Consider the following 26,241-nt stretch of genomic DNA (forward strand, 5'->3'; position numbering starts at 1 on the left):
ATTTCATTGCCTTACAAAGCTCTATCAGACCTGGCCTTTCTTATATCATTTTATCTAGTCTTTTCCCTAAAACTCCACTTCACCCACAGTAAACATCTTTTTCTTCCTTGAGTATACCAGACTTGTTTGACCACAGGACCTTTGTATTAGTGCTTCCTTCTGCATGAATATCACATAACAGAATCTTAGGTTAAATATGTCCTCCTCAAAATTCTTTGACCACCTAATCTAAAGTAGCTATCATTTCACTGTACCTTAATTCTCTGCATAACTGTAAATATGTAATATACTTAATATATTTTTATTACTCTCTTGTGAATTATTTGCTTGTTTTCTCCCTAGTCCCTTTTAAATATATGTATTAATACCTTAAGAATAGAGGTTCTTTCTGCTCTATTCAATTTCTAGAATCCAGAATAGAGTCCATTCCTTAATAAATGTTCGATAAATACTAGTGGAATGATAGAGCTGACAATGTATCTTTGGAATATGTCATATTTTCTCTTTTAGCAAAGATTGTTTTTTTATTTTTAGAAAATATTTATTTATTTATTTGGCTGTGTTGGGTTTTAGTTGTAGCACGTGGGATTTTTGCTGTGGCATGCAAGATCTTTCGATGAGGCGTGGGGGTTCTTTGTTGTGGTGTGTAGGTTTCTCTCTAGTTGTGGAATGTGGCCTCACACAGGCTCAGTAGTTGAGATGCGAAGGCTTAGTTGCCCCATGGCATGTGGGATCCTGGTTCTTCAACCAGTGATCAAACCCATGTTCCCTGCACTGGAGGGCAGATTCTTAACCACTGGACTGCCAGGGAAGTTCCAAGATTGCTTTTTTATCTTTAATTTTTGTCAGTTTGATTACTATGTGTCTCAGCATATTTCTCCTTGGGTTTATCTTTCCTGGGACTTTCTGCACTTCCTGGACTTGGGTGACTATTTCCTTTCCCATGTTAGGGAAGTTTTCGACTATAATCTCTTCAAATATGTTCTCGGGTCCTTTCTCTTTCTCTTCTCCTTCTGGGGCCCATATAATGTGAATGTTGGTGCTTTTAATGTCATCCCAGAGGTCTCTTATGTTGTCTTCATTTCTTTTCATTCTTTTTTCTTTATTCTGTTCCATGGCAGTGATTTCCATCTTTCTGTCTTCCAGGTCACTTATCTTTATTTCTGCCTCAGCTATTCTGCTATTGATTTCTTCTAGTGTATTTTTCATTTCAGTTATTGCATTGTTCATCTCTGTTTGTTTGTTCTTTACTTCTTCTAGGTCTTTGTTAAATGTTTCTTGCATCTTCTCGATCTTTGCCTACATTCTTTTTCCAAGGTCCTGGATCATCTTCACTATCATTATTCTAAATTCTTTTTCTGGAATGTTGCCTATCTCCACTTCATTTAGTTGTTTTTCTGGGGTTTTATCTTATTCTTTCATCTGGTACACAGTTCTCTGCCTTTTCATTTTTTCTATCCTTCTGGAAACGTGGTTTTCATTCCACAGGCTGCAGGATTGTAGTTCTTTTTGCTTCTGCTGTCTGCCCTCTGGTAGATGAGCCCAAGATTGCTTTTTTAAATGAAGAGTTTGAGCTATATGATTTATAACATTATTTCTATTTTTCAAATTTCTTCTGAAAATTAGAGTAAAATTATTTTTTTTCCCAAAGTGCTTGGAACTGACCATCTTTACCAGCATAGGCAGTGATTATAACAAATTATAAAACTGATTTGCAACAATGTTGCACATGTAAATTGTGAGTATATACTTTTAATTCTTATCATCTTTGCTCCTCTCAAAGTCACTTGTTAAAATGTCCAACTTCCTGAACAGATATTCCTATCTGATAGTTGATATGGAGCTTCTGAGAAGCTCCAATTTCTCTTCTCTTTTACCTCTTTTTTGACTCTTAATGGATTGACTTTGTCAAGTTTCTAAGTTTTTACTATTCTGAGTTAAATTAAACCCAGTTGAGATATGCTTTTATTCATATATTGAAAAAATAACATGTACATAAACATCTTTTTTAGTCTGGCTTTGCTTTTAAAATTAATTAAAAATTTTTTTCTTAAGTACCTGAGAGGTACACTGTGGAGGAGGCAAAGATACATTTTTTAAAAATAGTCTTTGCATTTAAAAATTTATGGCTAAATACACTAGGAGGTATGGAAAAAAAAATCACTAGTTACGCATCCTATTCTCCCATCTCTAATAACAGAAATTTCTATGTTTAGTTGGACACATAGACCACTTCTCCCACATTACTTTAATGGAAATGATGTGTGTAATTTTCAGGTTTTGTCCAATAAGAGATCCACATGGAACTTTCTGGCTCATCCCTCCTTCTTCTGCTTTGACTGAATAAAGGAAGGAAATGGATATTTGTCCTTGAACTCAGAGATGAAAGATGAAAACTCAAAAACAGCAGAACCCCCCTAGCAGCTTGGATTTCTTACCTGTTACACTAGAGAGAAATACAAACTTGCATTCATTCCTGTACAAATCTATTAGACTGGACATGTTTGGATAAGAAATAATAGTAGGATAGCCTGATAACATCAATATGTAAGATTAATAGAAACATCAGAATAGGGTGGGAAGAATAAATGTTTAAAGATACTGTTAAGTCTACCTTCAGACAATGCAGTTTTATATGGATTTCCGGGGAATTACGAGCCAGTAGGCAATTTTACAGTTAAGTAGGTATAGTTTGCCTTTCTTGAAGTTCAACCTTGAGGCAGGTTGTAAAGTGAAGAGACATTTTCAAACACACATTCTTTATGGTTTCATCCATATATACACAAGTAGTGTCACCAATATGCTTCCACTGAAACCTGTGATTCTGTGATAATTCTACTTTTCACATTATGTGGTAACCATTTGATTATCATACATTTTCTTAATTATATTATGAGCTCCTAAAAGAAAGTATGTTTTAGTTTTGAAACTCAGTGCCTAACAGAGTGTATGACAAATAATATGTACGTGGTAAATTCTTACTAATGTTGCATGAATTTTCAAGACCTTGAAGAAGAAATTAGCACCTCCACAAAGTGGACAGTCCAACTGAAACTAATCTCAATGTGCGCTATCTGAATGCACACACACAGAAAAACCCCAAATGAAATTAAGATTGATTCGAATGACAAAGGAAATATTAACACCTTTGAAAGTTACATATGTGAAGTTCCCTACATCTTAAAGAAATAAATTAAACAATGAAGCTTATTCCTAATGAGATATTAAGAATCTAACTTTGCTTTTGAAGAGTTAAGAAGATTGAGAAAAGACGGGCTTTGACTTGTCAGGTATCATTTAACAGCAATCCTAATATTTCTAAATGGCTCTAAATAAACTTCCAAATTGAGTTCAGCTACCAATAGAATTTCTATCCACTGTAACAGTTTATATTTCTATTCTCATCTCATTGAGAATCAATATATTTTCTTGTTTTTCTTGATTCTGAAAACTTAAACAGTATTAATTGCACGAGATATTTGAAGTGTGCACACACACACAAACGGGTACACATATATGCTGCCACGTTCTGTATTTGCAAAAACAAGTGCTTTGGTTATAAAGAAAAGCTACAGAAAGAGCGTGGATAATTCAGTGTATAAGATGACAGAAAGCACGCATTGGCAATGGTCCAGTAGCATCATCCATTGCAATGAAGAATAAGATTATGATCAATGTGCCTTGTCCCAGAGTGGCACTTCAAAAGTAAATCATATCACTGATTACAGGCTATAAAAAGATTTTGGAGTGTTCTAATGGAAGTAATTATTTTTTCCTGGTTCTTCTGTGTAACAGAATTCAGACATACTGATTTTCAGTCATACTAACTTAGAAATAATATATGTTCAGTTAAGTTATAGCTCTTGATCATGTCACACGAAGTCTACACCATAAATTACAGAAATGTTGGAAAGATTTGCCTGCTGCTGTGAAATTCAATACCAAATTACAGGAAAAATATATTTTGCTTTTATTGAAAGTGTTATAATATTTGCAACAAATAATAACATTTTAATTTCCACATAATATGATCTAGGACCACAGAGCATTAGAAATGTCTTATGACCTTGGATTATTCAGAGCAGGTAACTGAATACAAAGTCTTTAACTCATTGGGGATACTTTTTAGTTTGGGTCTTAGCAAAGTCTAAAATTCACTTAACAAACAACCAGTCTCCCAACTACCCATAATTGACATCAAGATACTCAGATCCCAGAGACATTTGTATAGAAAGGAGGTTAACTCCAGATCCTAAGAAATACATGACATGCCAAGAAATAAAATGTTATCAAGCAAGAATTATATATGATAAAGCCAAAGAAAATATCCTTTAAAATTAGTATCAACCAGTTGAAAGAATTTTTCTCTTTCCTGTCAGTGTCTGTGACATTATAAGTACACCTTCTTGGGCTGTGAAGGTAACACTGAGGTGATGAGAATCCTTAAAAACACTTTTTGAACATCAAATACCATTGAAACACTTGGAGCACCAAGTCATAAGAGTTGATATTTAATATTATGAAATATGGAATAGCTAATTGTGATCAAATTAAGTTGTGCCCAGCTGCTGCTCACTCAAAAATAAATTGAAGATTAGACAATTAAAATACACGTAGTTCTAAATTTCTATTTTCAGAGGCCATGTGTATGAAAGCCCCAGAATTCACAAGTTCAGTCACTTCACATATAGTTTTTCAGACTTTAACTATACATTATAATCAAGACATTTGATATTGCGAATGGTGACTCAGTTGAACTGTGGAGAATACAAATAGAAAATCTTAACCTGGGTTTCTTACTTTTCCTCGTGTTCAAGCTCAGTAAGAAGTAAGACAATGCAACTGAAGATACAAGAACAAATGACAAACCAAGGTAAAATATATATAAATAAATGCTCTTTAACAGTAATCTACTCCCTTCCAAAAACAGACAATTTCCAAGCCAGCTTTGTAATCAATGTTCAAGATACACAATGGAGAAAGGGGCCGTAAGGGCACAGGGAAAGATGTGTTTATTTGGCTCGCAAGAGTTGAATTGTACTTACTAGCCAGCTACTTGTGAATGATTAATGAAGTAAGGGAATGAAACATAGAAAGAGAAAAAAAGAAGAAGAAAAGGGAAGATGTTTTTTATTTCTCAGATAACAGAGAGAAAAAGCAGTACCCATTACCCAGAACAATGTTACTTAAAAATTTCTTGACATTCAAAAGTCAAACTCAAGAGGCCAACGCTATTTATTCACAATATTTCAGTATTTATTTAAGTCACTTTTTGTTCCTTTTTGCATTTGAGAGGACTTGTTTTCAGACTAAGGAAAAATATTTTCTCAGTCTGACTGAAATACTAAACTACTCTCGATATTGTTTTCCCCTACAGAAATTAAAGAGAATTTACAAAGTTTTGTTGCAACACTGAAAATTTAGATTTGAAATTTCAACACCACAGATGTAATCACAGTCAGACACTAATTAAGCATTGGGCCAAATTTGGTCCTAGAAACGTTTATGCATAATTTGTGACTTTAGTGGGAGTTGTCTGGGTGTTTTCAAGGGCAGACTTTGGCCAAACATTTATTGAAAGATCCAGGGAGAAAATGTTTCTAAAGAAATATGGCACCTTTATTTAATAAGATTTACTTAGTTTTAAACCTTTTCATTTTGATTTAGATATATTGTTGATAAAACTATAGCTGTTTTCTAATATTTTCCATATTCATCGAAAGACAAATATTCCTTATCACCTTCAAGTTTTTACTATTATCCTGAAGAGGGGAGACGCAGAAGTGATACATTATCTTCTCCATGAGAGGTTTCACTTTTCAAATTTTTAGTATTTCCAAGATTGTCTCAGTTTAGGCTTTGGGTGATGGAAAAATATTGTGTGGGAGGGCGATAAGGAGGGCATTCAGATTCAGCAAAGATTCTCTGGGAAACCACCTCTTAGCAAAGTTGCTCCCAATACTTACGGAATGTTCTTTTCTTTTGTTCTCTATGGATTTTAATTTGCTTTAGTATTTGGTGTCATAAAGGGGGAAAAAAGTACTTTAAACTGTGTTTATATATGATTTGGGAAGAGTCTATGTTTGAATCTTCTTATTTCCTTTCTCAGAGAAATTCTTTAGCTCCTTGTAGGATTCTTGTCTCTACTTGAGTCAACTGCTGCTCTCTATAAGAGTTGTTCTATAAACTGGGAAGGATATGAACTTTTGGACAAATCTTGAAAGCCAAATACAAATTATTATGGATGGACATAAACAAGTTTCCTTACTTCTTTAAATCTCACTTTCATCATCTATAAAAGGGAGATAACACATATTCTTATAATTACTGTATTAACTGGAAGAAAATCAAGGGGAAAATGTATGAAAGAGGCTAGACTAGTATTGAGCATGTGATAAGCTTTTAATTATTTTTATTCTTCTGGTTTCTTCTTCTTGTTCTCTTTCCCCTCTTCCTCCTTTTCCTCTTTTTCCTCTAATAGTGATGATAATATAATGATGCTTATCTTGGATCTGCAGATTATAAACATATAATTCTTTATGCATTTTGATGTAGATATCACACACACAAAGCCTTGTTCATTGTTTACAGATTTTAGCATAACATGATAATAAATTCCAACAATTTTTTTTCAATTCTAATAAACAACATATAAAAAGTTAGTTCTTTCCACATTTGAGATGTCTTTTATATGCCAGGGTTCTTAAAACCTGTAGCCAGTGAATCTACAATTCATGGTTTCCTACGTATTTTCCATTTCTCATTGAGAGATTATGGCCATGTGGGATTCCATGAGTCTCCTATGGTTAGGTGATCTGCTTTCTGTAGATGTCCTATGAAAAGTCCACTCTTCTTAGGGCAACTAAAAGTACATCAAAGGTGCCTTAGGAAAAGAAAGAGGGTAGAACAGCAAGTTGTGTCCAAAACAAGGGATTTGCCTATCCCATTTGGATTTGTGATTACCTGGTACTGGAAGAGTTTCAACTGGTGAAGGATTTCATTTTTATAGAACACAATTGTGCCTAGTTAGCTTCAGTGTTCATTCACGTTGCCTTTATCTGACATTCTTCAGTACTCATACTACCTCAACCATCATTGTGGCTAGTGTTGTCTGGCTAGAGAAAAAAGTCCTGGTTTTCCTTTCTCTCTTTAATTCAGTGCTCTCACCGAGAATATTACAAGGTGAAAGCCAGACATTGAAAGGCAATAACCATTGTGTTCCTGGCCATAATTGTCTACCATCAGCACTTACAAAAAAAGCTGGCTTTAGTACATACTATAACAATTTAGTAAGCTAAAATTTATCCTTCTCCTGGATCAGTGAAATAATTTCCCAAAGGATGTTTTTTAAATTTATATTTTCAAAGGACAGAATATCAGAAAAACAGAGGAAAGCAACTTAGATAAATTAGACATTCTGCATTCTAAGTCAGTCATGCTTATTACAACTAATAAGTGCGGCTCAAAATTAATTTTGATCATAGTCCATGACTACGAGTTATTTTTCTTTAAAATAGTTCTTTCCTATTGGAAAAAAACAAAAAAACAAAAGATGAGGGAACTATGATGTGCAAAGTAAAATCGTTCTCTTCTGCCAATATGAAATTTAAAATTATGTTAATCACCAGCAGGTATTAATTAAATTATTGTTCATTGAACCTGACCACTAACTTTTACACCATGTCTATAATATCACTTATTTTCCATTAATGTTATAACACTGGTGATGCAGAAGGATGAAAGCAAGTGCCTGGCTCCATCCCTAAATGTCAACCGTTTAAGTGGTTTGACTTTTATTTTCTATTTGCTTTGGTCAGTGTAAATTTCTATGGGTTTTGCTGGTTGGGGGAAAGGGGATTTGAGGATCTGTAGTTCTTAGTTATTAATATTTGACTTTGTTAGTGCTATCTATTTACTATATGACTTGTGGAAAAAGAAAGGAGGAGAAATCAGATACTCGTTCACAGCCCTTAAAATGCGCGGGGAGTGTGATCACACATTGGGCCTGCAATCTCTATATACTGCTGTTCTCTTCAGTCTCACATTTAAGTAACAATGGCCTTTGACCTTTATATATTTTATGTTTCTTGCCACTCTATGTACTTTTAAAATCAGGAATTGATAGCTTTTCCTTAACATACTATATCCAGAACATTTAACTTTTTGCTTAAGAGAGGTCACAATGTGTCAAAAGCATGGCCAATGCATCCCAGCTTTTTGTTTTGGACCACAACCCCTATAAACTTACTGTAAGATTCAGAATGTGAAGTCCCACGCCATCATCCTCTGAGCTAATGGCATAGTTTAAATATCCCCTGCACTGATTGAACCCAATTCTAACAAGGAACACTGCAGAAAACAACTCTGGGCAGGTAGACAGGATGTTCTAACAGATATTACATGCTTAACAGTTGAGAAGCTCTCCTACCAAAGGGTCTAATTTAGCTACCTGGAATTGGTCATGGAAGGCCGTCTGATTAGCACAGGTAAATGGAGCCAGAGGGGTACATCAGTGGCTCTTCTGTCATTCAGTAGCTCAATTTTACCTGATTACCCTAAATTGCCCCTGTACTTGCTTGGCGACAGGGCCAATTCATGAACTGCAGTAAATTAAAAGCAGTTAGTATTTCCTCTGAATTATATATATATACATATATATATATGTATATATATATATATAATTTTTCAATATCTCCCTGTGCACAAAAAATCTATTTTCTCTCTCAGTGAAAATATCACTTATAAACATATTCAAGCAATTAGTCTGAATTTTCTAAGTACAATCCAGGACTTTTGAGACCTTTGTGGGGTTTGGGAGTATTCCTAGTTGGGTAATATGATTTCTACAAATGATTCTACCAGGACTTATTCTTTAGTCACAGGGTAAAACAAAATAATTTATTTCTCAAAGTTTGAGAGATGTATCTGGTTGCTCAGTCCCACATCATTTGCTAAAATTTCACAGAATGGACCAGGTCTTTTTCTCTGGGATTATCAGTCAGTCTACATACATCGTATGGGACAAGAGTCTTTAACTCCGCATGCACTGCTTCCTCTGAGGGGCAGTTATCATGATATGATTAATGTCGTGCAATAACTTATTCTTAATGGTCATCAAGTTCAAAGCTTGTCACATTAAATTATGATAGTGTAACTGTAAATTAAAATAACCATGTGAAAAAATTACTCATGTATATTGACTGTCATTCTTTAAAACTCAGATTGCATCAGGCTGGACCCAAGAATGAATATAGAAAAGAAGCCTTTAACCAAGTCCATTGTGGTGTTCCAATCCCTTGTATCCTGTTGGATTTCTGGTACTTCTTGTATAGTCTTTCCCATATTGATCATGGCTAAAGAAATAAGGGGAAGCACTTAATTTAATCCCTGATAATACACTGTTGGTCTCCATGAACTGTCTGCTTTATGTGTTGGTCAGACAGGGCTATTTTAAGTAGGAATTAAGAATACTCATTCTACTCCATCTACTACCATTTCTTTTATCAGAGCAATGGTTTCTTTTTATGACATCCCAGAATTCTATATCGCTTAACTTTTCATTCCAGAAAAGCTTGGGCAATTCCAAAGTGCCATTTTATCACATCCAATTATTACTGACAGAAAGAAGTGACTCAGTCAATACCCCATGTGAGTGTGATAAAGGCAGAATCCATCATTCACACATGATATCCATTCCAACTTTGCATTCTGATAATAGTGATATAGCCACAGAATATCTAACATTTTCTTTAATCCCATTTTCTAATTTGCAGCATAATGACCATGGTCATTACCTACCACCACAGCATCTCTATACCATCCAGGTTTATTTACCTTTGATCTTTCAGATGTTTTCTTTCTATACTCTGTGGGAATCTCTATACAATGAGGGAGAGTATTTAGTGATTCAAAAAGTTTTGCCTACCATTCCCAGACAATTTCAAAGCAAAAGGCCTTTGATCTTCTACCTGGGATGGGGTAAATAGATCTCACCTATCGTTAGTATTTTTCAAATCTCTGGCTTTAACTGATGAGATAAATTCAGCCTTTTTTTTTTTTTTCCGGTACGCGGGCCTCTCACTGTTGTGGCCTCTCCCGTTGCGGAGCACAGGCTCTGGACGTGCAGGCTCAGCGTACATGGCTCACAGGCCCAGCCGCTCCGCAGCATGTGGGATCTTCCTGGACCGGGGCACGAACCCGTGTCTCCTGCATCGGCAGGCGGACTCTCAACCACTGCGCCACCAGGGAAGCCCAAATTTAGCCTTTTGTTTCAGTATTTTCCGTTCTAAATCATGATCCTCATGATTGGATTTGAATTCTTCTAAGCTGGGATATATTGATATATTTGAGGACCCTTTAATAAAGATAGAGGAGGACCCAAAGCCGCTTTCTTATCCCCCAACAATCTATAATGTCTTATCAGTTCAGTGATGTCAGCCACATCAGTTTTCTCTTTTTTATCCTATTTTTCAATAGCCATCTGGACATCACCCAGCTAAGCCAGATACCAGTCTGTCTCCCTGCTTTTCTTTTTCTTTTTTTTTTTCCCAGAGCACCACCTCCTTTTTGGGTAGCATGAATCTTTTTCCCCATTATTTAGCCCCGTGCATGGTCACTGAGCTAGGAGATCTGTTGTCTTCTGAATATTCTTACTCTCTCCTCTCTGTCCCCCACTCCAAGAGCATGGTCACTTACACACTTTGGCAACCATCATAGTCTGTGTAAATGGCACTAAATTATGTGTATCTCTCTGATTGTCCTACAGTCAGTCTTGAATTGCTTGCCCCCGTTTATTGTTTTGAAAGTAATATTCCATCTGTTGGTCAAAGAGATTGTAGGGAAATTACCTCTCCTAGCGTAAGCCTGCAGAAGACGGACTTTCACCGGTTTCGATGAGTTAGTTATTAAACCGTCTGAGAGCATCTTTTGACAAAAGTTTTCAGCCACTCAGGGATCAGTGATAACCCAAATAACTTCTTTCATTCAGCTATATCTAAAATTAGTCACTTGCTCTTGGACCATTTATTCTGAGAATTCATGCTGGCAGGAATTTGTCAGGCTTGTGCTTGTATTTCTCCTAAAGTGTCCCAACTCTTAAGAGAATAACCTCTCACTACAATGTCTTTACTAAATCAAGAAAAAAAGTCTTACTTCTCCTTCCTCTATTCTAGTGTCTTCCTATAGATGTCTAGATTTTACCAGGACTATTATTAGCATCCAGGGATAGTATGCCTTTATTAACTTGCTTTCTACTTGCATTCTTTGTCTATTCACTTAATCAATTTCCCCAGTTCTAAGTCTATTACCCTCAAATTCCATTGTTAAGACTTTTCCCCATAGTTTAAGTGGCCGTAGTTTTTGCCACTTCATACCAAGAATACACAAGTTACAAATCCTTATCATGTTTTCGTAACCCCTCAATTCTCTTTTTAAAAATGCGTAAGTCATTATAACTTACAGGTCTAAACGTTCATCTTGCTGTATCTGCCGATAGGCATTACCACAAAGGGTTGAATTGTCAATTTTCTTTTTTTTTTTTTTTGCGGTACGTGGGTCTCTCACTGTTGTGGCCTCTCCCGTTGCGGAGCACAGGCTCTGGATGCCCAGGCTCAGCGGCCATGGCTCATGGGCCCAGCCACTCCGTGGCATGTGGGATCTTCCCGGACTGGGGCACGAATCCGTGTGCCCTGCATCGGCAGGCGAACTCTCAACCACTGCGCCACCAGCGAAGCCCCTGAATTGTCAAATTTGACTGAGGAAAGACCATGGCTCTTAACCAGCAACAAGATCTGCTAATGACTCAAAGGATCTAGCTGAACATCAAGACATTCTTTCCTATGGAGCTCAAAATCTCAAAAATGCAGGTCCTCAAAATATCTACTTTCTCCCATATTGGTTCACATTTTGATTTAGGATTAAATATGAAGTTTATGAGTAATATAGGCAGAAGATGCAAAAGTATTAATCATAAAAGCTAGCCATTTCAGTTTTAGGGCATTTCTGTTTTGTGGTCCAATAATTACATAGTTATGTGACTACCCCAATCTCTAGCCATCCCTATTCCATAAACCATACATTCCAGGTTGATCTACAATAGGGAATCTAGACTGACCAGGTAGATCATCCTAAAACATTTTATAGATAAAGATTCCTGGTGTTTTTCCACCGGTGCTATTAACAATGTTTATTTTACAAAGAAGTCTGGCCAAAGTCATGGTACCTCTACTTTCCCAGTGCCCAAAAAGAGAAGGAATGGGTGACAAGCCTGAGGTTAACTCTTTCTTACCTGGATTTCCTATTTCCTTTCCTAGAATTTCCTTCCTGGATTATTACTGGATGCCAGGAGACAATGGGGTTTGTTTCAGTAGTTTTAAAAATTTTTATCAAGAATCACTGTGACTTTCTAAACAGTGATCCCCATCATCAGGATAATTTCTGAATCAGATAATAATTTCATTTAGAATAAACTTAAACATTTTCCACAAATATTTTAGCAGCTAAAACTCCTGATTTAATAAGAGGCCCTGCCATTTATTCCTCAGTGAATAAATGAGACTGTAATGATCACCTTTCTTTTTTCAGATCAAATCTATTATGTTAAAATCCATTAAAACACTTGATTGTACTAAACAAACACTTTTTCAACTAATAGTGTAGTTTCAGCTAATAGATCATGAACTCTGATTTAGTTGAAATCTGAATCAGTTATAGCTTATTATAATAGTATTTTTACTTACTTCAATCTTGGGGTTTAGTTGCTTTACGAACATCTCATTCAGTGTGCTGCTAAGTGGCAGAATTTCCAGATTCTTTAGTAGTTTTCCTGAGTACCTTGTGGCAAAATATTGGGCCCATGTGATGCCTCCTAAACAAACAAGTACATAAAAGAAGTACATTGGTATCAAGTAAATCTGTAAACCTTAACTTATGATATATACTTCATGGATTCAAAGAACACACTTGCATATAAAAGACTCAGCAAACCTTAATTTTCCCAAACTGTTTTGAGGATGACACCCTTTTCACAAGAAAGATCTTTTCAATATCTTCTAGAATTAGTATCCTAGATAACAGCCTTTGGGAAGTGCTGGTCTTTAAGATTGATTTCCTGCTCTTTATTCTAGCATTCAAGGCTTCCTAACGCTCCCAAGTCCTCTTGGTGCCCAGTGCTCTTTTACAACTGTTTAGTCTCCTCCTCATTCCTTCCCGATTGCACCCTTCACAGACTTTCCTCTGCATCCTGCCTCAAGCTGTTTGTTGTCACAATATGCTCTTCCTTTCCTTTTTCCTCTTTACATTCTATTCTTTCTTTGTGGTTCAGGTTATGCTCTTCTGTCAGACCTCTTGATTTGTCCCCTTCTGATTGTCCTTACCTGTGCCAGTCTTGTTTTGATCTTGAATTCATTTCTCGCTTTTTCTTGGCTCTATTCTATGGACTTTTTTCAGCCAGTTAAAGGCCCTGTTATAAGACTGGAGGGGAAGGGGGGAAGGGCAGGCCCACCGTGAATCTGCTTCTTTTGATTGGCTTTGGCCTCTTCCTTTGGGCAACACTGACTCTTTCCCTTGATGAAATATAGGATTAGTAAGAGCTTTTCAGAATTGAGAATTTTAGGGTTGAGGTTTCTCATGTATTCCGTTACTTGCATCATAATCCCCAGCATAAAATTCCCTCTGTTTAAAGACTTGGAGTGATTTCTATTTTCACTATTGTACCCAGATTGATGTATCATCAAGCATTGACTGAATTGCATTCAATTATTATTATGTTTTACTTTTCCATTATTTAAAAAATATACAGCATTTGTTTCTCCCTATTATAGGCTTTCAACATCGTATTGCCCATGACAAAGAAATATATATAATACAAATTCAGTGTGTAGGGTGATGTTTTGGGATATTTGCAACTTGAATAGCTGAAAATTATAACCAAATTTTTCAATGTGAGGCTGAAAGTGGTGAAAATATTTTAGCAATTCCAAAAAGTTTTTCAATCATTTTGCCTTGTTATATAATATGCACCTGGTCCTGTGTTTTTACATTGCATGTAACTTACACATTTCTGATCTTCCCTTCTGTGTCCAAACACCTGCCCTATTTCAAGTTAGTGGTCACTAATTCCTTCAGAAAATTAGTTAAGAAATTAATTCTCACATCAAATTACCTAGAAGACCGTAAGGGATGCTCTCATTTTGTCTAATCATTTCCAAGGATGTTGGCTCATTTGCTCGACTTGATGAACAACTGGCATTAATCTCTCTAGAAGATTAATTTTTTTCTGAATAATACAGAGAGTGTAAACAGAAGAGTAGAGGTAAAGCTCTCAGCAAAAACAGTAACCATAAGCATCACTTTTAGAACCTAGTAAGCAACTAATTATAAGACAAAACACAGCTTATTTCAGGCTTTTCATCTCTCTTTTAACTCATTTCTCCCTCCCCCACCCTTTTTTTTTTTTACTCTGTGGAGGCCAGTGCATCTACCACCTGAAATAGCGATAACATGTCTTAAGTCACACAAAAAGGAGGCTTTCATAGATTTGTGTATACAATTTAGATAAGTTGTATTTCCCCAATGCATTAATTGAAATATAACAGCTTCTCTGTTCTTTCTTAGGGAAGGACTTAGAATTATTTTTAATAGGACATAGTTTTCTTCTGTTTACTAGGGCATGATTCTGGTGAAATGAAGACTAACACAATAAGAGAAACCAACGTGAACACGCAGTGGTTTGAGAAGCTTCTGTTTATTCTCCAGAACTAGCTGATAGAGTTCCACTGAGTAGCCACTAGGTGGCAGCAGCAATGTAACTGCAAGGCTGCTTGTAACTGGTGAGTTACAAAGTTGTAGAGGTTTCTTTGTTATTTTGTGGGGTTTTGTTTTGTTTTTGCTTATTTTGTTTTGCTTCTTTAGAAACGAGTACAAAATAAAAACTTGAATTACTTATAAAAGGAACAATTAGAAAAACTTTTGATGGGTACATTCTGCCTTTGTGAACAAGGATGCAAGTGAGCAGAGCTTGAATTAGGGAATCTCACTATCTTGATGCTACCAGACACTGAAGGAGCTAGAAAAAAGCAAATATCACCCTACTGTTTCTCATTCAGACCAACTTTGGCTTAGGATTTATAACTCTAGCTCTCATATGCAAGGAAATTGGCAAGCAAACCCCTCCAATTTATTTATTTTTTTGTACAGAAAGTTCTGCGTTGTTAGAGCCACTACATAGATTACAGCATCTCTTGCATAATATTCAAAATAGTCCTAAAGTGTTTAGGGACTAATTAAAAAGCTAGATGGCATACTAATACTAAAGAAATTTATTTTAATGAAATAGGATACATGAAACATATATGCAAAATACAATTTAAAAAGACAAAAGGTTTTCGCATATACAGTAATTTATATTTTTTACTATGTGACTGCATATACTTTCTAAATAAATCTACAGGATATACATTAACATAAAAAGATTCTAAAGGATAATAATCATGAACAACAAATTTAGGTAAACCAAGTTGTGCTATAAATACCTATTGACTTTTTACTGTATAGAAATGTAATCAGTAAATAATGGAACACATAGTTTATTTTATGTGATACATATTTTGCTTTATTTTTCCATAGAAAAGTGGCTTGGAATTTGTTAAAATCATTTTGCTGTAAATATGATTGAATGTTGGGAACACACACACACAAATGTTGCCTGATGTAGTGATTCAAGAAGGCTAAACTTGAAGATTTTTCTCCATAGGTTTATATTGTATCATCTAAAGAAAAAACATGGCCCAAACTGTCATTTCACTTATTTTTGTAAATTTCAAAATCTTTTTGCTACATAAGGGTAGTTGAGATAACTCTGAAGTTCCTACATACTTGCAGGAATCCATGGAATAAAACTCCTTAGAAAAGTTTTTCCAAACTAAATTATTACGTTACGTAATTAATATAAAATTCCTCTTTGAGGTATCTAACATTTAAATACATTGCCCTCACCTTAAGAGTGAAAATTTTACTAAAAATTTGAGGCAGAGGCTTTGAAATTGGCATACAAGGAACAGACATGGGTACTCATTACCTTGCACATATATCCCTCAATCCTTAATGAAGAGTGCAATATACTTAAGCAGCAGGAAATACTTTTGATATCTATGCTACTTAAGGCAAACTTGAATGCGTATAGGTGGACCGACCTACAGAGATGGAAACCTAACTCAAATTAGGCCAAATTCTTTGAAGAGATATGGAATGAAAATGCTAAAACATTGTGAGAAAGGAGGGTTTTATTTACTTGCTTCATTCATATCTACTTGGTCTACATACATTTTTTAAAATAACAAAGATTTAAAAAATAAAAGCATCTTAATAACAAAACATTGCAGTGTATGGTTTGCTGTAATGGACATAGAAACACCTACTATATGTATGTACTGAGTTTACAGACTGAAATGAAAGAGAGAAATGGGAACATACAGTGTACACATACGTTGTTGTAAAGGTTGCAACAGACATGAGTTTGAAGGTATTTGGGAGAATTTGATAACATAAATCACTATATTGAGAGACAGGCATACATTCTAAATCTTGTAAAACTCTAGAAATAGTCTCCAATAGATTTTCAGGATTTTCAGTTTTAAGAAAAAGAATATTAATGAACCAAGGGACTGAAAGACATAGGAGATTACTTCAGGGACAAGTGCATGGTTCATTTATGCTTCGTCATACTGACCAGTCTCTAGGATTCTCAGATATAGGTGTCGGGGAAGGAAAGATAAAAGATGGCTGAAGTAACTCAAAGTTTTAGGCCAGAATAACTGTAGTAAACATTGCTATAATGGAGCAAAAATAAGAAGCATACATGAAAACAATGAATAAAAATCTATGACATACATGTATGTTTGACATAAATAAGAAAAAAATTGTATCTGCTCAATGGATAGCCTTATTGAATTAAAAATAGAGGAAAAACACTTCTTCATATTTATAAACAGTGATGTTCATTCTAGGTACTACCACTTTGAAGATATGTCTTCCCTATTGTGGTCTCCCTGTAAGTATCCTAGAGTTCTTGAACTTGCAACTTTATGAATCATTGTGTAATGAGAATTTTCTACATTTCACTCACGTGTATTTATTAAACAAACTATGATAGTGCCTGAGTTTAGATATCAATCTCACTTTTCTTTCCACTAAACATAGTGTGATTCAATGCAGTTTTCCCCTTATGATAAGATTTAGTAGGGGTACTTTTTAAAATTGTCCCACTACAGATTCAGTGAATTAGAATCTTCAGGGTAGGCATCTGGAAAACTATATATTTATCAAGTGCATCAGGCAATATTTATCTTTAAAGAGTTTGAAAAATACCGGCTAAGGGAACAGTTTGTAGAGTCTGAGGCCTTTTCCTTCATGCAGTTTTGTTTTTATCTTGCCCAGTAGCTAAATGCCCTATCCAATCCTTCTTTCTAGTTTGGTAATAGCAACATTGTATGTAAAATTGGTGAGATGCTATGTCCTGCTCCTACGTTGGAGGAATACAAGGAGCCCGGTGACTCTTACCAGAAGTCATATATCTGCTGACCCTGTGGGTTTCAGCCTGCACAAATGGATGCCTCTCACATTCACCCAAGTTCACTGCACAATTCCAATGTCTTTAGAATGGTCAAACTGGCTTCCGTAGAAGGCTAAACTTTTCCTTAATATTGGGAAATGCTACATACACTGCAACTCCCAGAGTCTTTTATTTAAGTGCTGTGTGCTGGGACTACATTCATCTGGTAGGATGATAATTTCTTCATGAAGGCAGAAAGTGTTTTAACATTCTCCTACTAGCTTTAGTTCAAATATTTCCCTCGAACAGAAAAATGGAAAATGTCTACACTTGTAGTTGCTGTCTTTTGCGTAATAAGTATCCTTCTTATACTAAATACGCTTCTCCTGTTAAATGCACATGGCCCATTCTCCTCCCTTTGTCATTAAAAACACAAAAAATAAAACAACTCTATTCATTCTCACTATGACAAATGTGTCTATTAAAGCTCTCGTAGAAGCTAGCACCTCTTTATATCACTCAGAACAATCACAATTTTATATGGTGTGCGTGTTTATTTAGCTATTGTCTGTCTTAACCACAAGCTTTTAATCTACGTAATGGTAGAAACTATGTCTTTATTACATATTTTTATAGCTTCAGTTTCTTACCAGTTCTGGCACATGACAAAATAATTTTAGAAACATTAGTAAGAACTATTAAATGTTTTCTGAGTGCCAGAAGCCCTGCAAAGTGCTTTACATGAATTAACTCATTTAACCCTAAAAAAAATCCTATAAAATCATTACTATTACTTTGCCCATTTTTTTCTTTTTTTTTTTTTACTTATAAGAAAATAGAGGATCATAGACGTAAAATGACTTGTTCAAAGTCATGTCATTGCTATAGGGGTCAAGTCATGTTTGAAATCTAGGTCATCTGACAGTAGAAGTATTTACTGCAAATCTGAATGAATAAAATGTATGGAATTTTCTCCCCACTGCCAAAGATTAAGTGGGTCTACATCTCATAGGAAATTGGATCTGATGCTTTTCTTCAGTTGCAGTGAATGCTATTAAATTTAATGTTTTCCCTCCAAGTGTAATATTGGTTTATGTATTACTGTTATCTAATTACCATCTAATTTTAGACATACATAGTAATCTGTCTTATAAAAAGAAATGATTAAAAACTTCTAATATTGGAATGCCAACCTTATATAATCTCTGAGATCTATGAACTGTGTATTGCTGATTGTGTAGCTAATGAATCTCTCAACAATCCCTCTGATTCCCATAAAGTTACATTAGTCAGGAGAGGAAACATTGAGGGGGTATTTTTATTTAAAGTCTTAAACTCAACTATTTTGTATTTATTTAAGCAGTTTTAAGAGATATGTATTTTTCTATTCTCCCAACAGTTGGTTATAAATAAGCAAAATTAGAGTGATAGATGGTTTCTAATTGGTAGTTTTGGATTATATGAACAACAAATATTTTATATTTTCAGTGTTTTAAAATAACTTTTTTGCAAGAAAAATATTTCCAGATTATTTATCTTTCTTACTAGAAGATAGAACCAATGGCTAATCTAATTATCTTCTCAAAATTCCCTGGAAATTATCAAAAGTTTCAATTATTAATCTGCATAACCTTAGGTCTTTAAAACATATGACCACATAACTCAATGAATTTTAATCTAAAAATCATCTTAAGGTTTCATTTAGTGTACACATAAATACAGTTTAGTCCAGTTTTCTGAAACCAAATTATTTAAATAATTTTGGAACAAAACTTTAATTATGAACCATTTATAACTCAGAGAATTGAATACAAATTGATATGGTTAACCAAATCAATTTCTTATGTCACCTACAATAGTGAAATTCATCAAATAATTCCCATGTTGAATAATTTCCAAGTCTTTATTTGATTTTGTGCTATATTTACCTAAAATAGAATACTTTACTTTTCACCAATTTTTTAAGTTGATAACTGGTTTCCACTTCTCTTGGTTTAGCTTAGGACACTGCATACGATTCGAGGAAACAAGAAGGACTGAGATATACATAAGATGGCTGTATTGTAGAACCTTTAACTTCAAGGGGTACCATTCTCAGATTTGAGTATTTCCAGGAGATCAGAGGTCCATAGCCTAAAATACATAGTAATTTTGCTGGGGTGGGTGAATCATGAACATTCAGGCTGATATTCAGGAGTACAGCGTCATTAGCCAGTTGTACTTTTTTCAACTCTTCTACTTAGACTGCATGGAAAGGACTTTCCCAGAGAATTGGCTTGATAACATCAAGCTTCTAATGAATTTCAAAAATTGGAATTAATTGTCATGATGATCTTTTTCTAAATAGCAAAAAAAAAGTGATTTCAGAGTTTTTCCTAGGATTCAAGTGGTCATTTTATAATTATGTCAAAACGCTGAGCATATTTGGTATAATATATGTTACAAACAGCCCACAAAACAACTGCCTGGGTCAGTCCTTTCAGCTGCTCTCTGGCAATGGCTGTGCACTTAAGCTTTGCTGACTTGCCATGAAAAACTGTATAAGCAGCTGGTTCAGTGAAAATCTTGCACTGATGAGCTCTCCAGGACTTTTACTATGACCAAGCACTTTATCAACAGAACACTCTGAAAGGGAATAAATGGCCTGACACGCAAACTTGTCGGAACAAACAGAATGAAGGGGGACAACCCAGTTTCGTTATAAGGAGAAAGCTTGGCAACAGGAGGAACACGGCGCGCTTTATTTTTTTCAGCTTTATAAGGCATAGCTGTAGGCCATCTTTCCATGACACATCAACTTCTGGCACCAGGGAAATACTATGTATGAGTTTAAAGAGATGTCATGATTCAACTTCCAGAGCTGAAAAACTATCGTTGTTAAGAATCTGGGGGGAGAAAAGGAGCCAGAGTCATTTAACATCGCTAGTAATCCTGCTCTCATTTGTTTCAGGAAGGATGTCTTGATGAAGCAGGCAGTCCAGAAGAAAGTCACTTTAAAGAACACATCTTAACTAGCATCACGCAGTCTAGGCTGACTACCAGTTTCATTTTGCACATTGATATAACATATATCCACTCTGTTAATACAAAAACTTACTTTCTTCACAAATTTCTCCTGTTTTACTCATGGATCCCACATATACTACCTTTTCTGTTACTCCTTATTTTCTGTTATGCCTTATTGTCATTTGTTTTCTTTCCTTCCATGTTTTCCTTGAGGTTCTCTTCTCTCATGCATTTACATCTCCATCTTATCATTACCCTGTTATATTGCTTTTTCCTCCCAATTAAACTGCCACTTATCTAATTAAACTTCTAGCAAATTAGGAGCACCTGTATGTATGTGCATGCATTCAAATTGAACTGAGTTAAGCAAGCAATATATTTATTGTTTCAACATATTTTACATAAATATAAACAAATGTAATAACCATTAATTCATCCAATACTTACAGAGTACCCACTATATGACAGTTATTATTCTTAGTATTTAGGGATATTACAGTGGACTGAGTTTCTGTGCTCAAGGATATTACATTCTGGGGAGGAGCTCAAAGAACAAATCAAAATTGCTCTCAAAATCTTATAACATTCAATGTAGTTTCCACATTGAGTCAAATTCTTCTACATCTTTCAAAAAATTATGACTAACTGCCAGATGTTCTTAAACATTGTAAACATACTCAGATTTCCCAGAATTAAATGAAAGTATTAATACTAAAAAAGGAAAAAAATCTATATAAAATGTAATGTCAGTAGTAATAAATGGAATCACTGTGACTGGGGTTCCTCTGTTACGGAGGGATAATCATGCAAGACTTCTTTGAGGAGGTGACATTTTGAAGAGAATGAAATATGCAGCCTTGTGAATATCACGGACAAGAACATTAAAAGTGAGCATCCTAGGTGGTTTTGCAGGGTAGCAGGGAGAGCAACATAGCTGGGTCCAAGAAAGAGGAAATGTGTGATAGGCCTAAAGCTGAAATGTAATCAGACATAAGATCATGTAGGGTCCTGAAAAATATAGTTTTGGATTTCACTATAAATGATATAAGAAGTGAAAGGCTGGAGTCTCTTTTATTATAAAATGATAACTCTGGATGCTAAAATGAGACACGTGAGAAGTGGGGAGACAGGGATACCAGTTAGCAGGTTACTGTAGTGATTCAGGTGATGGATGATGGGGACTGTTCTGGGCTGGTGACTTGTCCAAGTGTAGGTGAGGTCAGATTCCAGACTAATTTTGAAAGAGAGGCTGCAAGAATTTGCTAATGAATTTCATGTAGAGTGTGAGAGAATAAGAAAATGATGGTTAATCCAAGTTTTTAGGTCTGAGCAAAAGACAATATGGAATTGCTATTTAATAAAACTATGAGAATTGGGTAAAGGAGGCCTGGGATGACATATCAGGAGTTTGGGTCATATTAAGTTTGAAATATCAATAAAATGTTCTAGGTGAGGTGTTATGTGGGCAATAGGATATTACTTAAAACTAATATCTATGGAGGACATATTCTCTTTTACTAAGTAACATTTCAGAAGGATGTTAAAACGATCTTTTGAATCTTTCCAATAGCTCACTCTTTCCCTAAGAAAGAACGCATAGGATATACTGCTTAATTCCTTATCATATGTGATTTGCTTCATTAGCTATTTGGAAAATAGCAGTTGAATAAATGTAGTTATTCCCATTAAGGAGTTACAATTTAAGGATTTAAATGACTTAGATATGTGCACAAATAATAATTGCAATACAGCAATATGAGATAAATTTCCCAAAGTGGGACAAACAAGAAATACAAAAGAATAAAAAGAAAGTTAATATCCTCCCTACATCAGTCTATAATTCAGAAAAAAACAAGTAAAAACATTATCCAAAATAATGTCTAATAAGCAATCACTTTCTTTCCAGAAGCATGAGACTTGATTACCATCTTTTTAATTTATATGGAGGTAAATGTGGTCTGTGGTCATAAAATTGCCTGAATGTTTGAAGAATCACATTATTCAATGATATTACATTCTGTAGTAGTATATTCCATAGGTGATTGTGCACTTTGTTATACCATTTTAGTTTATTTGCTCTATATTTACTGCCCTTCAACTCTGAGTATGCTTTTCCTCTCTTATTACTATAACATGATAATAGGCAGGATTGATTCATCGGCTATCATCATTCATTTTTAAATGATGGTCTTTTGGGCTGAATGGACTTATGATTTCTCCTCTGTTATAAAAATGAGCCACTGTTATACCCTTGGTAAATTCATGTGCTGACTAGAGTCCTCTGAATGAAAGTCGCATATTTAGGGGAGTATAAGTGAAATAAAAACACATCCTTCGCACACAACCCAATGTGGTAATTCTGCTTGCCTTCAACTCTTCTGAACATGTGAAAAACATCTAGAAAAGTATCCTGTTGGTTGGTCATTGAATGCAATGAGCTGGTGTTATTTCCTTGATAAACAGTAATTAGTCCTCAGAAACCTTCTAGATAATGTAATGAGGTTCAAAAATATAACAAATCTATTAAGCTTAGTCCGAGAATGGTCCTGAAAAAAATTAGGAAATATTTACAAAACTCTTTTTTTATTCTGCATTAATTTATTCTCTTTATAAAATTATATTGGATGCCCAGAGGCAGCAAAACTCAGTGTTTAAAATCCAAGGGTTTAGAGTTACTTACTACTGATGTGAACTTGGGCAAACTGTTTAACTTATGATTCTGATTCTCTTTTTTTTTAAATGAAGACAATACTAACATGTTTATTGGAGTTGTGGTGAGTATTGCATGAATTATTACAAGTAGTTAGAAGAGGGCCTCAATATAGGTGAAGTTGTATTTAATATTGCTAAAGAGAGACTCTTTGCTGGGCATTGTGAGAATGAATATAATGATAGGGTTAAAGAAGATTTATTAATCCACTTAATTCCTACTAAAGGTATCTTAGTGAAAAAGTGACTAAAATGTTTATACTTTAGATATGGAGATATACTCTATATGCTAAGTTAACAGTAGGATCTAAGAATCTGAAGTAAATGTTAAAAAACACATTAAAGCTCATTAAAAGGTACTTCATTTTGAAATGTAGAAAAATATAGGAGAGAGTATAAAAGGAAAGGTCTTTAGTTATTAAACTATGTACTACTTTCAAAGAACCTGCTAAACACTTAATATTTTTTCACGTCTATGTAAGCAATCTAATCTGACATTATGATCTGAAAGATATAAAACAACTTTAAGAATAACTAAAAATTATCTTCAGCTTAGTTCCTTTGGTGAGATTTAATTTCATTTGGCCAAGTCCTACATGACGTGACAGAGATGCAGTTTTTATTTACTGGGCTTTTATTAGTTAGAATAAAACTGCTTCCTACTTTAGATTTGAATTGTCAATATACTGGCAAGTTTTCTTCTTTTATGACACACTGTATTTTCACCTCTACTTCAATTGTTCTAACTACCTACCTTTCTTAACTTGAATTTCATTCTTCACCACTCAACTTAGGGGGCACTTCCTCCAGAAGGTCTTTTCCTAGATACATAGATTGATTTAGGTCTTCTTTATCTGTTTTAACCTGACATTTTAATTAATATTCTATTTACCAGATTATATTAAAATTATATATGTGTTTGTACCTCTATTGGAATACAAACACCTTTAATGTCCACATCGTATCTTTCTTTTTTGAAAATTGTCATTGGAGTACAGTAGATTTACAATGTGTTAGTTTCAGGTGTACAGCAAAGTGAGTTAGTTATACATATACATATATCCACCTTTCTTTTTTAGATTCTTTTCCCATACAGGCCATTACAGAGTATTGAGTAGAGTTCCCTGTGCTATTCAGCAGGTTCTTATTAGTTACTTATTTTATATATAGTAGTGTGTATATGTCAGCCCCAGTCTCCCAATTTATCCCTCCCCCACTTAACTCCTCGTAACCATAAGCTTGTTTTCTACATCTGTAACTCTACTTCTGTTTTGTAAATAAGTCCGTTTGTACCCCCTCTTTTTGGATTCCACATATAAGCAATATCATGTGATATTTATCTTTCTGTGTCTGACTTACTTCACTCAGTACAACAATCTCTAAGTCCATCCATGTTGCTATAAATGGCATTATTCTGTTCTTGTTTATTGCTGAGTAATATTCCATTGTATATTGTAATATTCCATTGTATAATATTCCATTGTTCCACATCTTCTATATCCATTCACCTGTCAATGGACATTTAGGTTGCTTCCATGTCCTGGCTATTGTCAATAGTGCTGCAATGAACATTGGGGTGCATGTTTCTTTTTGTACTATGGCTTTCTCCAGGTATATGCCCAGGAATGGGATTGCTGGATCATATGGTAGTTCTATTTTTAGTTTTCACATTGTTTCTCATTTATCTCTTCCACACAGTATCTAGTAAGATGTTGACACAAGATAGGGGATCAATGAAATGACAGTTTTTGTTTTTGAACTGAACAAATATATTCTTATTTTAAAATTGCATTTGTGAAGTGAATCCAAAATGAAGTTTGAACCTCAAAAATTAACCCATTTTTCATATTTTTATGTGTTCTGAGCATAAATTCCAATAAACTGATGATGTATACATAAAAATCTATTTAGAGCAATTTTCATCCAACACTTGAGTGTCTCTTCAAAGTTACAATTTAGTTGTTAGTTGAGGCTTTTTCTTCTTACTTCCCTATATAATCTCGCTATGTAATGATGAATATTTTAAGCATAATTTGTACTGGAGTGTTTTAAGTATGCCCTTTCTACACAGATCATCCGAAAATGTGCTGCACTAACATTTTTGTGGCCCTTGAAAACTCTACCTGTATTTGATATTTGATGTGTGATATTGTTATTCTAGGTGGTGCTTGTGGTAAACCAAGGGATGGTCTGCCGCAGGGTTCTTCCCAGGGGACATAGGGTGCTGCTGTGGTTCCCTTATATCACCTAGAATCTTATCTTGGTGCTGAAAATTTCCATTGTTCTAGGAAGTATTAAAACTTTTGCTATTGAACCTATAGTGAATACTGCATTCCTTATGGGACATGTTGTTGATTATAGCATTTACATTACTCTGTCTAGGCTGCGTGATGATAAATTTCCCATGAGCGGAGGAAGCTGGAGCTCTTGGATATTCTTAGGCAGAACAAAAAGATAGAGGCAGACATTAAATTTTGAAAGATTCTTAGTGGTACATCTCCCTGTTTCTTATTAAAATAAATCAAATATTAGTGCAGAGTATCCAATTGATATTTTTTGCCTATTAATGATATTGCTAAAATAGTGCAAACACACATAATGCTTAGGAAATATCTGTTGAAGGACAAAGAATGAATCGCAATAAGCTTTGAGAAATTTGTGTGAAGCCTTTAGAGATAATCACATATCTAGGAAATGTATTGATTTACATAATGAACAGCAATAATTGGTTGTAAAAATAACATTTCAGAGACACTATAGCACACTGTTTATATTGATAGAACAGAAGCTCTAGTAATTTGTTTTTTTAACTTTTGGATTTTATTTATTTATTTATACAGCAGGTTCTTATTAGTCATCAACTTTATACACATCAGTGTATACATGTCAATCTTAATCTCCCAATTAATCCCACCCCCACCCCACCCCACCCTGCATTCCCCTCTTGGTGTCCATACGTTTGTTCTCTACACCTGTGT

Source organism: Phocoena phocoena, chromosome 11 (assembly GCF_963924675.1).
Source record: "Phocoena phocoena chromosome 11, mPhoPho1.1, whole genome shotgun sequence".
NCBI classification, from domain to species: Eukaryota; Metazoa; Chordata; class Mammalia; order Artiodactyla; family Phocoenidae; genus Phocoena; species Phocoena phocoena.